Below are 13,280 nucleotides of genomic sequence, written 5' to 3'. Positions count from 1 at the left end.
AAAAACTACATACTGGTGTGATAAAAAGGTATCAAGCAAAGGCACTGCAGTGATTTGAACTCAGGATCTCCTGTTTACTAGACAGACGCTTTAACCAACTAAGCCACAGTGCCACTTGCACTGCCTTATGTATAATGACAAATTATATGTCTAAAGTATAATATTTTTCATTATTTTTATATATTTTTTTGAAACAAGTATTTTATTAATTCTTTAAACAGTTGGAAACTTACAGTAAGTTATGTAATGCTTTTCTCTCCTTTATTTTGTATATACAGGCCCTACATTCATACAATGTCTTGTCCAAGTCACTTGTTAATATGCTTTATTGTAATAGATATTATGGCGTTGTTATTAATGTAGTCATCCCTGGGAAATTAAAGTCAGTCTTTTGTTGGTACTCATACAGTTAAAAAGTAGTCGTGAAATGAAAAAATGAGATCTCAATGATAGAATTAATGTTAACATTTTATCTGGAAGCTTGCTCAATAAATGGAAAGATTGATTTCTGGAATTTCTTTCCTAACACAATATTGTTTATGTTAAGTAATACATAATCCATTATTTTCTATTGCTCTCCAAACTCTGATGACTAAATTGTCTATCCATTTATCTTGAGAAACTCACATTGTTACTGACTTTTGTTTAAACATTTCCTCTGACTGGACACCATATTGTTTCTGGAGATTGCTCAGACATGAATATTGCCAACTTCTGGAATTCTTTTCTAGTTACCTTGGCATCAATTTACTTCTACAAAAAAACTGATAATAAAAAAGGGGAATATTGCATTTTTTGTGTTTTCTGATTTGGACTGTATCTAGAAATGTGGTACATTTTACTGAACATGTGAGAAAGGGTAAAGGCTGCTGAAGCATTCACGTGTCTTTTTGTGATGAATTAACAGCAAACTATGTTCTGAGATGATGAAAATAAATGAAAGGCACTGCTGAGATTTGAACTCAGGATCTCCTGTTTACGAGACAGGCGCTTTAACCAACTAAGCCACAGCACCACATGATGCTCAAAAGCTTCACAAAGAAAAATGATATATCTAAGATATGCTATTTGGTAACAATTTTTGACATTCTTATAACTATTGCTTCATCAATTTTTCAAACCGGTGGAAATTTAGAGTATAAATAGAAAGTTGTGTTCTCTCTTTTCATTCATGATTTACAGGACCTACATTCTTAAAATATCTTGTCAAAGTAATTTTCTAATATATTTTTTTAGCACTTTTATTGATTTCTCTGTAAGTAATGCTACATGGGAATAAATGTCAATTAATTTTTGATATTCAGAAAACAAAAACATGTAGTAAAATTAAGAACTCTGTTTTAAAAAGTCAGAATTATGGTGAACATTCTTTATTTATGCTTTTTCAAGAGAATTTTAGCTTTTCATCAAGAAGTATTTTCCTAACACAATTTTAAGGATGTTATGGAAATAAATATGGGTTAAATGTCAATGATTCTCTAGCTATGATGACTAAACTGACTCTCAAATTACTGTACCTTGGGAAACTTACTTTTTTACAGACATTTTAACACTTCCTGTGTTATTCTCTTTTGACTGTACTCCAAATTAATTTTGCAGTTACCCAATATGATGAAGGCTATTTTGTAAAAATTCATATATTTACCTTAACATAGGCATATTTCTGCAAATTAACTTATATTGAAATAGGGTGAAGTTTTGTTGTTTGTCGTCTTCTGACATGGATGGCATCTTTAAACTTTTTTACATTGGTGACCAAATGTGCCAAAGTGAAAGCAGATAAAGGTTTTACACATCTTATTTTATTATGCATCAACAAAAAACTACATACTGGTGTGATAAAAAGGTATCAAGCAAAGGCACTGCTGTGATTTGAACTCAGGATCTCCTGTTTACTAGACAGACGCTTTAACCAACTAAGCCACAGTGCCACTTGCACTGCCTTATGTATAATGACAAATTATATGTCTAAAGTATAATATTTTTTATTATTTTTATATATTTTTTTGAAACAAGTATTTTATTAATTCTTTAAACAGTTGGAAACTTACAGTAAGTTATGTAATGCTTTTCTCTCCTTTATTTTGTATATACAGGCCCTACATTCATACAATGTCTTGTCCAAGTCACTTGTTAATATGCTTTATTGTAATAGATATTATGGCTTTGTTATTAATGTAGTCATCCCTGGGAAATTAAAGTCAGTCTTTTGTTGGTACTCATACAGTTAAAAAGTAGTCGTGAAATGAAAAAATGAGATCTCAATGATAGAATTAATGTTAACATTTTATCTGGAAGCTTGCTCAATAAATGGAAAGATTGATTTCTGGAATTTCTTTCCTAACACAATATTGTTTATGTTAAGTAATACATAATCCATTATTTTCTATTGCTCTCCAAACTCTGATGACTAAATTGTCTATCCATTTATCTTGAGAAACTCACATTGTTACTGACTTTTGTTTAAACATTTCCTCTGACTGGACACCATATTGTTTCTGGAGATTGCTCAGACATGAATATTGCCAATTTCTGGAATTCTTTTCTAGTTACCTTGGCATCAATTTACTTCTACAAAAAAACTGATATTAAAAAAGGGGAATATTGCATTTTTTTGTGTTTCTGATTTGGACTGTATCTAGAAATGTGGTACATTTTACTGAACATGTGAGAAAGGGTAAAGGCTGCTGAAGCATTCACGTGTCTTTTTGTGATGAATTAACAACAAACTATGTTCTGAGATGATGAAAATAAATGAAAGGCACTGCTGAGATTTGAACTCAGGATCTCCTGTTTATGAGACAGGCGCTTTAACCAACTAAGCCACAGCACCACATGATGCTCAACAGCTTCACAAAGAAAAATGATATATCTAAGATATGCTATTTGGTAACAATTTTTGACATTCTTATAACTATTGCTTCATCAATTTTTCAAACCGGTGGAAATTTAGAGTATAAATAGAAAGTTGTGTTCTCTCTTTTCATTCATGATTTACAGGACCTACATTCTTAAAATATCTTGTCAAAGTAATTTTCTAATATATTTTTTTAGCACTTTTATTGATTTCTCTGTAAGTAATGCTACATGGGAATAAATGTCAATTAATTTTTGATATTCAGAAAACAAAAACATGTAGTAAAATTAAGAACTCTGTTTTAAAAAGTCAGAATTACGGTGAACATTCTTTATTTATGCTTTTTCAAGAGAATTTTAGCTTTTCATCAAGAAGTATTTTCCTAACACAATTTTAAGGATGTTATGGAAATAAATATGGGTTAAATGTCAATGATTCTCTAGCTATGATGACTAAACTGACTCTCAAATTACTGTACCTTGGGAAACTTACCTTTTTACAGACATTTTAACACTTCCTGTGTTATTCTCTTTTGACTGTACTCCAAATTAATTTTGCAGTTACCCAATATGATGAAGGCTATTTTGTAAAAATTCATATATTTACCTTAACATAGGCATATTTCTGCAAATTAACTTATATTGAAATAGGGTGAAGTTTTGTTGTTTGTCATCTTCTGACATGGATGGCATCTTTAAACTTTTTTACATTGGTGACCAAATGTGCCAAAGTGAAAGCAGATAAAGGTTTTACACATCTTATTTTGTTATGCATCAACAAAAAACTACATACTGGTGTGATAAAAAGGTATCAAGCAAAGGCACTGCTGTGATTTGAACTCAGGATCTCCTGTTTACTAGACAGACGCTTTAACCAACTAAGCCACAGTGCCACTTGCACTGCCTTATGTATAATGACAAATTATATGTCTAAAGTATAATATTTTTCATTATTTTTATATATTTTTTTGAAACAAGTATTTTATTAATTCTTTAAACAGTTGGAAACTTACAGTAAGTTATGTAATGCTTTTCTCTCCTTTATTTTGTATATACAGGCCCTACATTCATACAATGTCTTGTCCAAGTCACTTGTTAATATGCTTTATTGTAATAGATATTATGGCGTTGTTATTAATGTAGTCATCCCTGGGAAATTAAAGTCAGTCTTTTGTTGGTACTCATACAGTTAAAAAGTAGTCGTGAAATGAAAAAATGAGATCTCAATGATAGAATTAATGTTAACATTTTATCTGGAAGCTTGCTCAATAAATGGAAAGATTGATTTCTGGAATTTCTTTCCTAACACAATATTGTTTATGTTAAGTAATACATAATCCATTATTTTCTATTGCTCTCCAAACTCTGATGACTAAATTGTCTATCCATTTATCTTGAGAAACTCACATTGTTACTGACTTTTGTTTAAACATTTCCTCTGACTGGTCACCATATTGTTTCTGGAGATTGCTCAGACATGAATATTGCCAATTTCTGGAATTCTTTTCTAGTTACCTTGGCATCAATTTACTTCTACAAAAAAAATGATATTAAAAAAGGGGAATATTGCATTTTTTTGTGTTTCTGATTTGGACTGTATCTAGAAATGTGGTACATTTTACTGAACATGTGAGAAAGGGTAAAGGCTGCTGAAGCATTCACGTGTCTTTTTGTGATGAATTAACAACAAACTATGTTCTGAGATGATGAAAATAAATGAAAGGCACTGCTGAGATTTGAACTCAGGATCTCCTGTTTACGAGACAGGCGCTTTAACCAACTAAGCCACAGCACCACATGATGCTCAAAAGCTTCACAAAGAAAAATGATATATCTAAGATATGCTATTTGGTAACAATTTTTGACATTCTTATAACTATTGCTTCATCAATTTTTCAAACCGGTGGAAATTTAGAGTATAAATAGAAAGTTGTGTTCTCTCTTTTCATTCATGATTTACAGGACCTACATTCTTAAAATATCTTGTCAAAGTAATTTTCTAATATATTTTTTAGCACTTTTATTGATTTCTCTGTAAGTAATGCTACATGGGAATAAATATCAATTGATTTTTGCTATTCAGAAAACAAAAACATGTAGTAAAATTAAGAACTCTGTTTTAAAAAGTCAGAATTATGGTGAACATTCTTTATTTATGCTTTTTCAAGAGAATTTTAGCTTTTCATCAAGAAGTATTTTCCTAACACAATTTTAAGGATGTTATGGAAATAAATATGGGTTAAATGTCAATGATTCTCTAGCTATGATGACTAAACTGACTCTCAAATTACTGTACCTTGGGAAACTTACTTTTTTACAGACATTTTAACACTTCCTGTGTTATTCTCTTTTGACTGTACTCCAAATTAATTTTGCAGTTACCCAATATGATGAAGGCTATTTTGTAAAAATTCATATATTTACCTTAACATAGGCATATTTCTGCAAATTAACTTATATTGAAATAGGGTGAAGTTTTGTTGTTTGTCATCTTCTGACATGGATGGCATCTTTAAACTTTTTTGCATTGGTGACCAAATGTGCCAAAGTGAAAGCAGATAAAGGTTTTACACATCTTATTTTGTTATGCATCAACAAAAAACTACATACTGGTGTGATAAAAAGGTATCAAGCAAAGGCACTGCTGTGATTTGAACTCAGGATCTCCTGTTTACTAGAAAGGGGGTTTAACCAACTAAGCCACAGTGCCACTTGCACTGCCTTATGTATAATGACAAATTATATGTCTAAAGTATAATATTTTTTATTATTTTTATATATTTTTTTGAAACAAGTATTTTATTAATTCTTTAAACAGTTGGAAACTTACAGTAAGTTATGTAATGCTTTTCTCTCCTTTATTTTGTATATACAGGCCCTACATTCATACAATGTCTTGTCCAAGTCACTTGTTAATATGCTTTATTGTAATAGATATTATGGCGTTGTTATTAATGTAGTCATCCCTGGGAAATTAAAGTCAGTCTTTTGTTGGTACTCATACAGTTAAAAAGTAGTCGTGAAAGGAAAAAATGAGATCTCAATGATAGAATTAATGTTAACATTTTATCTGGAAGCTTGCTCAATAAATGTCAATGATTCTCTAGCTATGATGACTAAACTGACTCTCAAATTACTGTACCTTGGGAAACTTACCTTTTTACAGACATTTTAACACTTCCTGTGTTATTCTCTTTTGACTGTACTCCAAATTAATTTTGCAGTTACCCAATATGATGAAGGCTATTTTGTAAAAATTCATATATTTACCTTAACATAGGCATATTTCTGCAAATTAACTTATATTGAAATAGGGTGAAGTTTTGTTGTTTGTCATCTTCTGACATGGATGGCATCTTTAAACTTTTTTACATTGGTGACCAAATGTGCCAAAGTGAAAGCAGATAAAGGTTTTACACATCTTATTTTGTTATGCATCAACAAAAAACTACATACTGGTGTGATAAAAAGGTATCAAGCAAAGGCACTGCTGTGATTTGAACTCAGGATCTCCTGTTTACTAGACAGACGCTTTAACCAACTAAGCCACAGTGCCACTTGCACTGCCTTATGTATAATGACAAATTATATGTCTAAAGTATAATATTTTTCATTATTTTTATATATTTTTTTGAAACAAGTATTTTATTATTTCTTTAAACAGTTGGAAACTTACAGTAAGTTATGTAATGCTTTTCTCTCCTTTATTTTGTATATACAGGCCCTACATTCATACAATGTCTTGTCCAAGTCACTTGTTAATATGCTTTATTGTAATAGATATTATGGCGTTGTTATTAATGTAGTCATCCCTGGGAAATTAAAGTCAGTCTTTTGTTGGTACTCATACAGTTAAAAAGTAGTCGTGAAATGAAAAAATGAGATCTCAATGATAGAATTAATGTTAACATTTTATCTGGAAGCTTGCTCAATAAATGGAAAAATTGATTTCTGGAATTTCTTTCCTAACACAATATTGTTTATGTTAAGTAATACATAATCCATTATTTTCTATTGCTCTCCAAACTCTGATGACTAAATTGTCTATCCATTTATCTTGAGAAACTCACATTGTTACTGACTTTTGTTTAAACATTTCCTCTGACTGGACACCATATTGTTTCTGGAGATTGCTCAGACATGAATATTGCCAACTTCTGGAATTCTTTTCTAGTTACCTTGGCATCAATTTACTTCTACAAAAAAACTGATATTAAAAAAGGGGAATATTGCATTTTTTTGTGTTTTCTGATTTGGACTGTATCTAGAAATGTGGTACATTTTACTGAACATGTGAGAAAGGGTAAAAGCTGCTGAAGCATTCACGTGTCTTTTTGTGATGAATTAACAGCAAACTATGTTCTGAGATGATGAAAATAAATGAAAGGCACTGCTGAGATTTGAACTCAGAATCTCCTGTTTACGAGATAGGCGCTTTAACCAACTAAGCCACAGCACCACATGATGCTCAAAAGCGTCACAAAGAAAAATGATATATCTAAGATATGCTATTTGGTAACAATTTTTGACATTCTTATAACTATTGCTTCATCAATTTTTCAAACCGGTGGAAATTTAGAGTATAAATAGAAAGTTGTGTTCTCTCTTTTCATTCATGATTTACAGGACCTACATTCTTAAAATATCTTGTCAAAGTAATTTTCTAATATATTTTTTAGCACTTTTATTGATTTCTCTGTAAGTAATGCTACATGGGAATAAATATCAATTGATTTTTGCTATTCAGAAAACAAAAACATGTAGTAAAATTAAGAACTCTGTTTTAAAAAGTCAGAATTATGGTGAACATTCTTTATTTATGCTTTTTCAAGAGAATTTTAGCTTTTCATCAAGAAGTATTTTCCTAACACAATTTTAAGGATGTTATGGAAATAAATATGGGTTAAATGTCAATGATTCTCTAGCTATGATGACTAAACTGACTCTCAAATTACTGTACCTTGGGAAACTTACTTTTTTACAGACATTTTAACACTTCCTGTGTTATTCTCTTTTGACTGTACTCCAAATTAATTTTGCAGTTACCCAATATGATGAAGGCTATTTTGTAAAAATTCATATATTTACCTTAACATAGGCATATTTCTGCAAATTAACTTATATTGAAATAGGGTGAAGTTTTGTTGTTTGTCATCTTCTGACATGGATGGCATCTTTAAACTTTTTTGCATTGGTGACCAAATGTGCCAAAGTGAAAGCAGATAAAGGTTTTACACATCTTATTTTGTTATGCATCAACAAAAAACTACATACTGGTGTGATAAAAAGGTATCAAGCAAAGGCACTGCTGTGATTTGAACTCAGGATCTCCTGTTTACTAGAAAGGGGGTTTAACCAACTAAGCCACAGTGCCACTTGCACTGCCTTATGTATAATGACAAATTATATGTCTAAAGTATAATATTTTTTATTATTTTTATATATTTTTTTGAAACAAGTATTTTATTAATTCTTTAAACAGTTGGAAACTTACAGTAAGTTATGTAATGCTTTTCTCTCCTTTATTTTGTATATACAGGCCCTACATTCATACAATGTCTTGTCCAAGTCACTTGTTAATATGCTTTATTGTAATAGATATTATGGCGTTGTTATTAATGTAGTCATCCCTGGGAAATTAAAGTCAGTCTTTTGTTGGTACTCATACAGTTAAAAAGTAGTCGTGAAAGGAAAAAATGAGATCTCAATGATAGAATTAATGTTAACATTTTATCTGGAAGCTTGCTCAATAAATGGAAAGATTGATTTCTGGAATTTCTTTCTTAACACAATATTGTTTATGTTAAGTAATACATAATCCATTATTTTCTATTGCTCTCCAAACTCTGATGACTAAATTGTATATCCATTTATCTTAAGAAACTCACATTGTTACTGACTTTTGTTTAAACATTTCCTCTGACTGGACACCATATTGTTTCTGGAGATTGCTCAGACATGAATATTGCCAATTTCTGGAATTCTTTTCTAGTTACCTTGGCATCAATTTACTTCTACAAAAAAACTGATATTTAAAAAGGGGAATATTGCATTTTTTTGTGTTTCTGATTTGGACTGTATCTAGAAATGTGGTACATTTTACTGAACATGTGAGAAAGGGTAAAGGCTGCTGAAGCATTCACGTGTCTTTTTGTGATGAATTAACAACAAACTATGTTCTGAGATGATGAAAATAAATGAAAGGCACTGCTGAGATTTGAACTCAGGATCTCCTGTTTACGAGACAGGCGCTTTAACCAACTAAGCCACAGCACCACATGATGCTCAAAATCTTCACAAAGAAAAATTATATATCTAAGATATGCTATTTGGCAACAATTTTTGACATTCTTATAACTATTGCTTCATAAATTATTCAAACCGGTGGAAATTTAGAGTATAAATAGAAAGTTGTGTTCTCTCTTTTCATTCATTATTTACAGGACCTACATTCTTAAAATATCTTGTCAAAGTAATTTTCTAATATATTTTTTTAGCACTTTTATTAATTTCTCTGTAAGTAATGCTACATGGGAATAAATGTCAATTAATTTTTGATATTCAGAAAACAAAAACATGTAGTAAAATTAAGAACTCTGTTTTAAAAAGTCAGAATTATGGTGAACATTCTTTATTTATGCTTTTTCAAGAGAATTTTAGCTTTTCATCAAGAAGTATTTTCCTAACACAATTTTAAGGATGTTATGGAAATAAATATGGGTTAAATGTCAATGATTCTCTAGCTATGATGACTAAACTGACTCTCAAATTACTGTACCTTGGGAAACTTACTTTTTTACAGACATTTTAACACTTCCTGTGTTATTCTCTTTTGACTGTACTCCAAATTAATTTTGCAGTTACCCAATATGATGAAGGCTATTTTGTAAAAATTCATATATTTACCTTAACATAGGCATATTTCTGCAAATTAACTTATATTGAAATAGGGTGAAGTTTTGTTGTTTGTCATCTTCTGACATGGATGGCATCTTTAAACTTTTTTACATTGGTGACCAAATGTGCCAAAGTGAAAGCAGATATAGGTTTTACACATCTTATTTTGTTATGCATCAACAAAAAACTACATACTGGTGTGATAAAAAGGTATCAAGCAAAGGCACTGCTGTGATTTGAACTCAGGATCTCCTGTTTACTAGACAGACGCTTTAACCAACTAAGCCACAGTGCCACTTGCACTGCCTTATGTATAATGACAAATTATATGTCTAAAGTATAATATTTTTTATTATTTTTATATATTTTTTTGAAACAAGTATTTTATTAATTCTTTAAACAGTTGGAAACTTACAGTAAGTTATGTAATGCTTTTCTCTCCTTTATTTTGTATATACAGGCCCTACATTCATACAATGTCTTGTCCAAGTCACTTGTTAATATGCTTTATTGTAATAGATATTATGGCTTTGTTATTAATGTAGTCATCCCTGGGAAATTAAAGTCAGTCTTTTGTTGGTACTCATACAGTTAAAAAGTAGTCGTGAAATGAAAAAATGAGATCTCAATGATAGAATTAATGTTAACATTTTATCTGGAAGCTTGCTCAATAAATGGAAAGATTGATTTCTGGAATTTCTTTCCTAACACAATATTGTTTATGTTAAGTAATACATAATCCATTATTTTCTATTGCTCTCCAAACTCTGATGACTAAATTGTATATCCATTTATCTTGAGAAACTCACATTGTTACTGACTTTTGTTTAAACATTTCCTCTGACTGGACACCATATTGTTTCTGGAGATTGCTCAGACATGAATATTGCCAATTTCTGGAATTCTTTTCTAGTTACCTTGGCATCAATTTACTTCTACAAAAAAACTGATATTAAAAAAGGGGAATATTGCATTTTTTTGTGTTTCTGATTTGGACTGTATCTAGAAATGTGGTACATTTTACTGAACATGTGAGAAAGGGTAAAGGCTGCTGAAGCATTCACGTGTCTTTTTGTGATGAATTAACAACAAACTATGTTCTGAGATGATGAAAATAAATGAAAGGCACTGCTGAGATTTGAACTCAGGATCTCCTGTTTACGAGACAGGCGCTTTAACCAACTAAGCCACAGCACCACATGATGCTCAACAGCTTCACAAAGAAAAATGATATATCTAAGATATGCTATTTGGTAACAATTTTTGACATTCTTATAACTATTGCTTCATCAATTTTTCAAACCGGTGGAAATTTAGAGTATAAATAGAAAGTTGTGTTCTCTCTTTTCAGTCATGATTTACAGGACCTACATTCTTAAAATATCTTGTCAAAGTAATTTTCTAATATATTTTTTTAGCACTTTTATTGATTTCTCTGTAAGTAATGCTACATGGGAATAAATGTCAATTAATTTTTGATATTCAGAAAACAAAAACATGTAGTAAAATTAAGAACTCTGTTTTAAAAAGTCAGAATTACGGTGAACATTCTTTATTTATGCTTTTTCAAGAGAATTTTAGCTTTTCATCAAGAAGTATTTTCCTAACACAATTTTAAGGATGTTATGGAAATAAATATGGGTTAAATGTCAATGATTCTCTAGCTATGATGACTAAACTGACTCTCAAATTACTGTACCTTGGGAAACTTACCTTTTTACAGACATTTTAACACTTCCTGTGTTATTCTCTTTTGACTGTACTCCAAATTAATTTTGCAGTTACCCAATATGATGAAGGCTATTTTGTAAAAATTCATATATTTACCTTAACATAGGCATATTTCTGCAAATTAACTTATATTGAAATAGGGTGAAGTTTTGTTGTTTGTCATCTTCTGACATGGATGGCATCTTTAAACTTTTTTACATTGGTGACCAAATGTGCCAAAGTGAAAGCAGATAAAGGTTTTACACATCTTATTTTGTTATGCATCAACAAAAAACTACATACTGGTGTGATAAAAAGGTATCAAGCAAAGGCACTGCAGTGATTTGAACTCAGGATCTCCTGTTTAGTAGACAGGCGCTTTAACCAACTAAGCCACAGTGCCACTTGCACTGCCTTATGTATAATGACAAATTATATGTCTTAAGTATAATATTTTTTATTATTTTTATATATTTTTTTTGAAACAAGTATTTTATTAATTCTTTAAACAGTTGGAAACTTACAGTAAGTTATGTAATGCTTTTCTCTCCTTTATTTTGTATATACAGGCCCTACATTCATACAATGTCTTGTCCAAGTCACTTGTTAATATGCTTTATTGTAATAGATATTATGGCGTTGTTATTAATGTAGTCATCCCTGGGAAATTAAAGTCAGTCTTTTGTTGGTACTCATACAGTTAAAAAGTAGTCGTGAAATGAAAAAATGAGATCTCAATGATAGAATTAATGTTAACATTTTATCTGGAAGCTTGCTCAATAAATGGAAAGATTGATTTCTGGAATTTCTTTCCTAACACAATATTGTTTATGTTAAGTAATACATAATCCATTATTTTCTATTGCTCTCCAAACTCTGATGACTAAATTGTATATCCATTTATCTTGAGAAACTCACATTGTTACTGACTTTTGTTTAAACATTTCCTCTGACTGGACACCATATTGTTTCTGGAGATTGCTCAGACATGAATATTGCCAATTTCTGGAATTCTTTTCTAGTTACCTTGGCATCAATTTACTTCTACAAAAAAACTGATATTTAAAAAGGGGAATATTGCATTTTTTTGTGTTTCTGATTTGGGCTGTATCTAGAAATGTGGTACATTTTACTGAACATGTGAGAAAGGGTAAAGGCTGCTGAAGCATTCACGTGTTTTTTGTGATGAATTAACAACAAACTATGTTCTGAGATGATGAAAATAAATGAAAGGCACTGCTGAGATCTGAACTCAGGATCTCCTGTTTACGAGACAGGTGCTTTAACCAACTAAGCCACAGCACCACATGATGCTCAAAAGCTTCACAAAGAAAAATGATATATCTAAGATATTCTATTTGGCAACAATTTTTGACATTCTTATAACTATTGCTTCATCAATTTTTCAAACCGGTGGAAATTTAGAGTATAAATAGAAAGTTGTGTTCTCTCTTTTCATTCATGATTTACAGGACCTACATTCTTAAAATATCTTGTCAAAGTAATTTTCTAATATATTTTTTTAGCACTTTTATTGATTTCTCTGTAAGTAATGCTACATGGGAATAAATGTCAATTGATTTTTGATATTCAGAAAACAAAAACATGTAGTAAAATTAAGAACTCTGTTTTAAAAAGTCAGAATTATGGTGAACATTCTCTATTTATGCTTTTTCAAGAGAATTTTAGCTTTTCATCAAGAAGTATTTTCCTAACACAATTTTAAGGATGTTATGGAAATAAATATGGGTTAAATGTCAATGATTCTCTAGCTATGATGACTAAACTGACTCTCAAATTACTGTACCTTGGGAAAC

General features: G+C 30.5%; 13 non-coding genes across 13 annotated transcripts; all 13 read right to left on the bottom strand.

Annotated features, from left to right (window-relative positions):
- Positions 1-39: 39 nt before the first annotated feature.
- On the bottom strand, positions 40-113 carry TRNAT-AGU (transfer RNA threonine (anticodon AGU)). The gene has a single exon. It is a non-coding gene; the product is annotated as a tRNA-Thr (tRNA).
- An 828-nt stretch (positions 114-941) lies between these two features.
- Positions 942-1,015, bottom strand: TRNAT-CGU (transfer RNA threonine (anticodon CGU)). Its single transcript has one exon. It is a non-coding gene; the product is annotated as a tRNA-Thr (tRNA).
- An 842-nt stretch (positions 1,016-1,857) lies between these two features.
- Positions 1,858-1,931, bottom strand: TRNAT-AGU (transfer RNA threonine (anticodon AGU)). The gene has a single exon. It is a non-coding gene; the product is annotated as a tRNA-Thr (tRNA).
- Positions 1,932-2,759: 828 nt separating this feature from the next.
- On the bottom strand, positions 2,760-2,833 carry TRNAM-CAU (transfer RNA methionine (anticodon CAU)). The gene has a single exon. It is a non-coding gene; the product is annotated as a tRNA-Met (tRNA).
- An 842-nt stretch (positions 2,834-3,675) lies between these two features.
- Positions 3,676-3,749, bottom strand: TRNAT-AGU (transfer RNA threonine (anticodon AGU)). Its single transcript has one exon. It is a non-coding gene; the product is annotated as a tRNA-Thr (tRNA).
- An 828-nt stretch (positions 3,750-4,577) lies between these two features.
- TRNAT-CGU (transfer RNA threonine (anticodon CGU)) lies at positions 4,578-4,651 on the bottom strand. The gene has a single exon. It is a non-coding gene; the product is annotated as a tRNA-Thr (tRNA).
- Positions 4,652-6,338: 1,687 nt separating this feature from the next.
- Positions 6,339-6,412, bottom strand: TRNAT-AGU (transfer RNA threonine (anticodon AGU)). Its single transcript has one exon. It is a non-coding gene; the product is annotated as a tRNA-Thr (tRNA).
- An 829-nt stretch (positions 6,413-7,241) lies between these two features.
- On the bottom strand, positions 7,242-7,315 carry TRNAT-CGU (transfer RNA threonine (anticodon CGU)). Its single transcript has one exon. It is a non-coding gene; the product is annotated as a tRNA-Thr (tRNA).
- Positions 7,316-9,058: 1,743 nt separating this feature from the next.
- TRNAT-CGU (transfer RNA threonine (anticodon CGU)) lies at positions 9,059-9,132 on the bottom strand. The gene has a single exon. It is a non-coding gene; the product is annotated as a tRNA-Thr (tRNA).
- Positions 9,133-9,974: 842 nt separating this feature from the next.
- TRNAT-AGU (transfer RNA threonine (anticodon AGU)) lies at positions 9,975-10,048 on the bottom strand. The gene has a single exon. It is a non-coding gene; the product is annotated as a tRNA-Thr (tRNA).
- An 828-nt stretch (positions 10,049-10,876) lies between these two features.
- TRNAT-CGU (transfer RNA threonine (anticodon CGU)) lies at positions 10,877-10,950 on the bottom strand. Its single transcript has one exon. It is a non-coding gene; the product is annotated as a tRNA-Thr (tRNA).
- Positions 10,951-11,792: 842 nt separating this feature from the next.
- Positions 11,793-11,866, bottom strand: TRNAS-ACU (transfer RNA serine (anticodon ACU)). Its single transcript has one exon. It is a non-coding gene; the product is annotated as a tRNA-Ser (tRNA).
- Positions 11,867-12,694: 828 nt separating this feature from the next.
- On the bottom strand, positions 12,695-12,768 carry TRNAT-CGU (transfer RNA threonine (anticodon CGU)). The gene has a single exon. It is a non-coding gene; the product is annotated as a tRNA-Thr (tRNA).
- Positions 12,769-13,280: the final 512 nt, after the last annotated feature.

This window comes from Pseudophryne corroboree, chromosome 11 (genome assembly GCF_028390025.1).
Source record: "Pseudophryne corroboree isolate aPseCor3 chromosome 11, aPseCor3.hap2, whole genome shotgun sequence".
In the NCBI taxonomy this organism is placed as follows: domain Eukaryota; kingdom Metazoa; phylum Chordata; class Amphibia; order Anura; family Myobatrachidae; genus Pseudophryne; species Pseudophryne corroboree.
This window is presented reverse-complemented; position numbering and strand designations above follow the sequence as displayed.